The sequence below is a fragment of the Macrobrachium rosenbergii genome, chromosome 29, assembly GCF_040412425.1.
Source record: "Macrobrachium rosenbergii isolate ZJJX-2024 chromosome 29, ASM4041242v1, whole genome shotgun sequence".
In the NCBI taxonomy this organism is placed as follows: Eukaryota; Metazoa; Arthropoda; class Malacostraca; order Decapoda; family Palaemonidae; genus Macrobrachium; species Macrobrachium rosenbergii.
In genome coordinates this window covers 15,229,584-15,237,083 of record NC_089769.1, presented here as the reverse complement: position 1 = coordinate 15,237,083, position 7,500 = coordinate 15,229,584, and the positions used below count along the sequence as shown (strand labels likewise).

The 7,500-nt window shown below is 33.1% G+C and overlaps 1 protein-coding gene and 1 non-coding gene across 3 annotated transcripts in view; one reads left to right on the top strand and one right to left on the bottom strand.

Annotated features, from left to right (window-relative positions):
- The window catches only part of LOC136854615 (uncharacterized), a 493,174-nt gene that overhangs the window by 12,162 nt on the left and 473,512 nt on the right, over nt 1-7,500 (top strand). The gene's annotated exons all lie outside the window — the stretch shown is intronic.
- TRNAR-UCU (transfer RNA arginine (anticodon UCU)) lies at nt 1,586-1,658 on the bottom strand. Its single transcript has one exon. It is a non-coding gene; the product is annotated as a tRNA-Arg (tRNA).

The following is a 7,500-nucleotide window of genomic DNA, read 5'->3' as shown; positions in this document are numbered from 1 at the left end:
AACATAGATAAAAAAAACAATGAATAAAAATAAAACAAGGCAACAAACAACGCAATAAAATAATACCCGCACAGTATCCTCCCCCCAAAAAATTATCAAAAAAAAATAAACAAGAAAGAACTCTCAATCACAATGACACCAAACACAGAAACAAACAAGGCAATACAATAGTACCCGCGCAGTAATAAAAAAAAAAAGGGGGAATGGAAAAAGCACAAGAAAAACTCTCAATCATAATGACACCTGATTTGTAATACAAGAAAAGGGACACCTGGGCCGGCCAGCTGCTTATTTCTTATCGGTTACGTAATCTCCACGTCTAGGAGATCTCTGTCGTAAGATCGACGCGGAGTCACGGTGGGTCGACTTGGTCGATGTATCTTGATAGGTGTGACACCAGTTCGACTTATAAAATCATTTATTATTATTATTATTATTATTATTATTATTATTATTATTAGTGGTAGTAGTAGTAGTAGTAGTAGTTGTTGTTGTTGTTGTTGTTGTTGTGGTATCGCTGCTTAAGTAAGACGCTGGCAAGTTTTTTTTATTGCTCGAGCAGTTAAACAGGAATGACGTAAGTCATATTTCAACTCTTAGCAATTTTGTTTATATTGCCCAGTTTAGAGAGAGAGAGAGAGAGAGAGAGAGAGAGAGAGAGAGGGGGTTCCTTTGGTGGAGGTTAGCAAAATAAGCATTTATCTAATTGTCATACTTGAACTTCCATTTCATTACTCTGTATCTTTCCCTACTATTCTCGCATATTCGTGAATATCTGCAATCTTTGAATGACTGGATTTCTTACTGCTTTCGTTTCCCTTGGCTATTGTAATCTTTCCCTCTTAAAGTAGTGGATCTGTCTGTCTATCTGTCTACAATATATATATATATATATATATATATATATATATATATATATATATATATATATATATATATATATATATATATATATATATATATATATAGATATAATTATATAATTATATATATGTATATATATATATATATATATATATATATACAGTGTATAAAAGTGTATTCTTTTTCATTGTTTTTTCAACCATCCGTTCTATTTATTGTCATTTACTTTAAAGATTTTTCTTTATTTCTTCACACGATGAAGAAATAAATCAGACCAACAAATTCTGTCCTTTGTGCGAACTAAAGAATCAAACCTACAATGAAGAAGTATGTGACCTCTTTAACAGGTGCGTTATTTCAAGAACTAAATCTACTTCAGCGATGGAAAAATTATCACCGCTTAAAAAAAAAAAAAAAAAAAAGACTGAATAAACCGTTTGCATCGAGACACTAGCAACGGGGAACGAAACTTACACGTCATCCATCCAGTACTCTGTGATTTTGCTGCACGTGACGGCAGTACCGATAAGTTGCTTAGCTCTCATAGTGGCTGTGGTAACCGACGTGATGTGAGCGAGAACTATTTCAATTCATTTCTTTGTTTCTTTTGAACTTAAGTATTCTGTTTTTATTTCTACTGTGGACAACTTCATTGAAAGACGTCTCAGTTCAACTTTCTTGACTAACTTCTCACTTAATGGGGAAGCAAACATAATAACATCATCCTCAGCGGGATTCGAACCCGCGGCCTCTGGATTAGAAGTCCAGCGCGCTATCCACTGCGCCATGAGGACTGCGCTTCGATAGAAAACTGCGCGCCAGAAATCCGATTGTTTGATTATCTTATACTTTTTTTTTTTATTATGAATGTAACTCCTACGGTATTAGCTAATTATTAACGCTTGTTGTAGTGTGATTTTTTTTCAATTCCTTCATGTAATTAGAATATTCTCTCTCTCTCTCTCTCTCTCTCTCTCTCTCTCTCTCTCTCTCTCTCTCTCTCCAATATATGTTGCAACAATTACATCTCTGCTCACCTGTTTTCTCTTTCTTTTGTGTACAGAAAAAGGAATTGGTTTAAGTGTAATGATTATAATGTATTCGTTAGCTTTTATCTTTGGACAGCAAGTGTGTTTGTGTTAGAGAGAGAGAGAGAGAGAGTGAGAGAGAGAGAGAGACTAAGGTCTAGTTTTTACCAGACAACACAAAATCAATTCTCTCTCTCTCTCTCTCTCTCTCTCTCTCTCTCTCTCTCTCTCTCTCTCTCTCTCTCATTAGTTTTCACTTAAAATTGAGAAAGATATTTATATATACATATATATATATATATATATATATATATATATATATATATATATATGTATATATAAATGTATATATAGTGTATGCTGTATATATATATATATATATATATATATATATATATATATATATATATATATATATATATAATATATATATATATATATAGTTATGCATGAGAGTGAAAGAGATAGAGTGGGAGAGAGAACTCTAGTTTATAATGTGAGAGAGACCAAAGAAAATATTCGTTTATTTATCATATTTGAGACAGACAGAGAAAGGATAGTATTACTTTCCTATCTGTGAAAGAAACAGAGAAATTTAATACTTTGATTTGCCCCCCTAGAGAGAGAGAGAGAGAGAGAGAGAGAGAGAGAGACTCATTAAGAAACATGAATGAAGCAGTGACTCATTTATCCTCCTTCTCCGCATCCTCCCGATGGCCCCCCAAAAGTCCAAATGGGATTGCAATGACCTCCTTCCTTCCTTATACCTTCGGGGAGAATCGTCAGGAGCCTCCGTCAGGTAGCCGGGACCTTCGCCGTGGGAATATTGATGCCCACCCGTGCCTCGATATGGTGCCCGTGCCCCCACACACAACAGCTCTTAAAAGGAACTTGGCTTCCTTGTAAGGCAGGTGACAGGTGACGGCGATATCTGCATTATGGAGGAGGAGGAGGCAGACTTTGGCACTTGTCCTCCGTTCAGGCTGCTGCTGGAACTTTCGACGAAGTTGAAGGTTTGCGGGAGGCGCGCGCATGTTTGCCTCATGTTTGGAGGTGTGCGTGTGTGTGTGTGTGTATTTATGACCCCAGTGTGTGAATGCGTGCGCATTTACTTTTCCTTTGAAGCAATAGGTATTCGTTTGGCAAGTATGTATGCGATAATGCGTGGGGGAGTTTTTACTTTTTAATTGAAGTTGTGTATGTTTGTATGTGTGTTTGTGCGAGGGAATGTCTTATGTTTAATATTTTCTTTCAGTTTATATATATATATATATATATATATATATATATATATATATATATATATATATATATATATATATATATATATATATATATATATTTGCATTTTTTTTACATTCATAGATCAGTTAGTGCAAATATGCTCATTTTTTCTTGAAGAAACACGTTTGCATGTGAGTAGGTATCTGGGCAAAGGAATGCGTGGGTGCCTGTTTTTTCACCTCTGTGCGATAAGCATTTTTTTATGTGCATGTGCTTGCGAGTTTCAGGTGTCGTTCTTTGTTGCCTTGTGGTTAAATACGTTTGTATGTGTAAGCCTCCGGATTATAACAATTCCATATTCAATGTCAGTTGTAGTTACTCTTGAGAGAGTTATCCTGTTGTTGTTGTAGTAGACTGAACAGGTCTCATGTCAACACGGGATCTTGGTAATTACAAGTTTATTTTCTGGTAATCAAGTCATTAACTTTTTATGTACATATATTTGCACATATCAGCACATGTTTCTGTATCCCTAGGATACAAGGGTACGGATGGTGATGACTGTTGCTTGCCTTTTAGATTAACCGTTAATATTCATTTCATTCGTATTCTGTTCTCCTCCGCGGACTTGTTTGTAGATGCGCATACATTGATATAGGAAAGGTAATGTCCACTGGGTCATCTCTCTTTATTTGCAAATGGACGCTACTGCTGCTAAAGCATTTAAAAAAACACAACCAGGTTTAGAAACCTTCTCCCGCCCTCCGTAACTTAGTTGGGATTTTGGGTAAGTGGGACATCTTAACAAATCGTAATTTAAGTATGTCTGGTTTGAAAATTCTCGAAGCCTCTATGGTGCTGTAAACCTTAATTCGTGTCAAACCTTTTGTACCTGGATTTCCAGCCGCCTTGTTGCTGATACCCTCCTTTAGGGTACATTGACACACTTCCCTCTCATCCTACTGCATAGTACGGTACAGTGTTTATCTTCTATCCTACAATTGTTATTTATTTATTCCTCTTACCATTTAATGGTTTATTTATCATTAATTAATTGCATAAACCTCTTTAAATCGATCTTCGTTGGCCCAACGTCTTTCTTTTATCGTGTAGACATTCCTGTTTACTTTAGCTTCTCTAGTAAGTTCATGCACTTTTTGGCTGCTTCTATGGGAAAATATGCGTATTATGAAAAACACTGATAAACCAGTAACACCGTCATATGTTTTTACTTTGCCATGCAAGTCCCAGCTCAATGGTGGCAGACATCTAAGAGAAATTTCAGGAAGTCTATTGCAGTTTTGATCCTCGTCCACCAATAGACGTGTCAGAAGCCCTGTGCATTGCTTTGTTAATGTTAAAGGTTAATGAATTACCTGTGTGGCTCATTTTTCATAAAAATAAGCTACACAAAATTTGAAAATTCAGTAAATTTATGCAGGCTTTATGCGTAGCAAAAATCCCCATTGTTTCGCATATTTTTCAGCAGTCATATGATATGCAAGAAGAATATTGCACGGAATTTAACTCACACCTGGCCAGTCGCTGAACAAACAGTAGTTTTACAGTAATCTTCTTTTCATATTTCTTTTGGCACTGATTACAGTCGAATCCAACCTCGATTAATTTTTATAAACTTATATGACTGAAACTCTGATGTCATTGCCCTTTTCGTAAAATATGCAGTTTTGGAACACAGTACAACATCAAGGTCTCTCGTCGTTGCTGTATTCTACTTTCTTGTCCTAAATAAGCTCAGTTATCTGTGGCTGATAGGAAAAAGTTCGCCCTAATCATTTGTTCCATAGTATCGGGCCATCTACACCTAGAAAAGTGTCTGTTGCATTTTGCTGAGTCTAATATTTTATCAACTTTCCGTCATTTTCCTTAAACGTATCTTGCTGCCTCTTATAGTTCATAGGTTCCAAAGCTTTTTGGGATTTTTTTTTATTCGCATTGTTCCAATATCTTTTACATGTGGCAAAGGTGCCTTAAATGCTTCTATGCTTGTTGACACAGGCTTAGCGACATTGCCTTTTAGACATATCTGCTTTGAAGCAGAAGAGTGATAACCTCTGGAGCAACTATTTTATACACATATTTATATACATACATACATATATATATATATATATATATATATATATATATATATATATATATATATATATATATATATATATATGTGATATATGTATGTATATATACATATATATATATACATATATATATGTATATCTATCTATATATATATATATATATATAAATATAGATATATATATATATATATATATATATATATATATATATGTATGAGTTGTAGTACCTGTATCTCATAAAATAAAAAACATATATCCTCCTTACATCCAAGGATACTTAAAACGGTTCAAACAGATATAACAGCTTCAATTACTTTACAGTTGACGTTCAAAATGCAAATGAATATCCTTGTTCCGGTAAAAAAGTTGCCAATTTACGAGCTCACCTTGGATCCAAAATGTGTTTTAATGATCTAAATAAGACGTCTTACGACAACTTGGTCTTGTTATTGGATATAGTATAAAATCTGTTCGGTTTTGATGCGCTAAAAGACGATTAAAAAAATATTATTGTTCGTTAATTTCTTTTGTCGCAGATATATTTTAATGCACTAAGAAACGATTAAAATATTATTATTATTGTTCATCATAGCTTTTCGTCATAACTATATTCTAAATAGAATTTTTTCCTTGATGATATCTGTACTAAACAACATACTTCGAATCTCCTGTATGTTTATGCATCAACTAACAATTCTTTCACGTTTTGGTTTCATGTAAATGAACAACGTTTCTATCTGTTTTCTCAATATTTACATAAGTCTTTTGCCATTCTATCACTCGTCAATCTATTCTCTTATCAACTAATTTTCTTACTTATCTCCTTTTTGTCTTAACATCACCAAATCTTGCCAGATCCACCAAACTCCGACTTATTCCTGTCAAGACAGTCAAGTTCTGGCCAAGGAGAAGTCTGCTCAGAATCTTGACTCCCGACGAGAGCTGGAAAAAGATGCGATAAGAAACTTTGTATAACCTGTTCTGCTTCGATGGACAACTTTCATATAAATATAACATTTATGGAATTTATAGCATTATTACGTGGGATGCAATGGCCTGCTTTCTTGCAGGTGTAGTAGTTATGAAATTTATGGAATTGCTTTTTACGAGCGATGAACAGCTTTGATTTAAATGTAAAAGAGCATCGTTGAATATAGGAGAGATACAGCATTCATTCTTATGTAAGTTATAGAATTTATAGCATTGAATATAACAGTAAGTTTTGAGAAGGTTGAAGATAGAGGTGTTTTGTTAAAATTAAACATATGAATTTTTATAACGTTATAATGAATTGAGAAACAGTTTTCATATAGTTATAACTTGTGATTTTTGAAGCTCAAGTTAGAAGGAATTTCCTTTATGCAAAGATAGTCATTACGAAATATTTAGCATTTTCACTTACATACGAGGGCAAGTTCCAAACACAAATATATATATATATATATATATATATATATATATATATATATATATATATATATACAGTATATATATATTTATATATATATATATATATATATATATATATATATATATATATATATATATATATATAAATATATATATATATATATATATATATATATATATATATATATATATATATATATATATATATATATATATATATATATATATATATATATATATATATATATATATTTGTGGTACTGCTATGCTGGACAACTTTCATCACAAGTAAGAATTAGGATGAAGAAATATCAAACAGAAACAAATAGACTTTCAATACAGTTTTAGAACCCGAAAACTTTTTCGATGTCAGGAAAAGAAAATCATTTTCAGACTTATTAAACAATTTTTTTTTAGGTGTAAAACCCGACAGAGGAATTATTCATGATCTTAATCTGAGAAGTAAACGGCCGATTTGCATATTGATCTGATGTTTGGCGCCAACTTAGAGGCTCGCTCTGCGCAGGCGCAGCTTTTAACCAGCATATTTTTTTTACTTGAGTCGTACGAATACGCGCCCCTTTATTTACCTGTTTATTTTCTGAGACTCATACATATTTGCCTTTAATCCTTATTTATTTATGATGGGCTTCTATTGTGTTCAATTTCTTAAGGCTTATTTCGAAATCGTTTCTGCTCAGTAATAATAATATTTACCATTCACCGCCAGGTGTTTTGTCTTCAAGGGTAACTTGTAGAAAACAGTTTTTTAAGAACAGGTTTCTGAACCTGCTTATCAACGAAAAATTAGATTAAGAGGTTACATCTGTCATCGTCGCCTCTTCTCGAAAGCTCACCAGAGAATCGAACAGAGC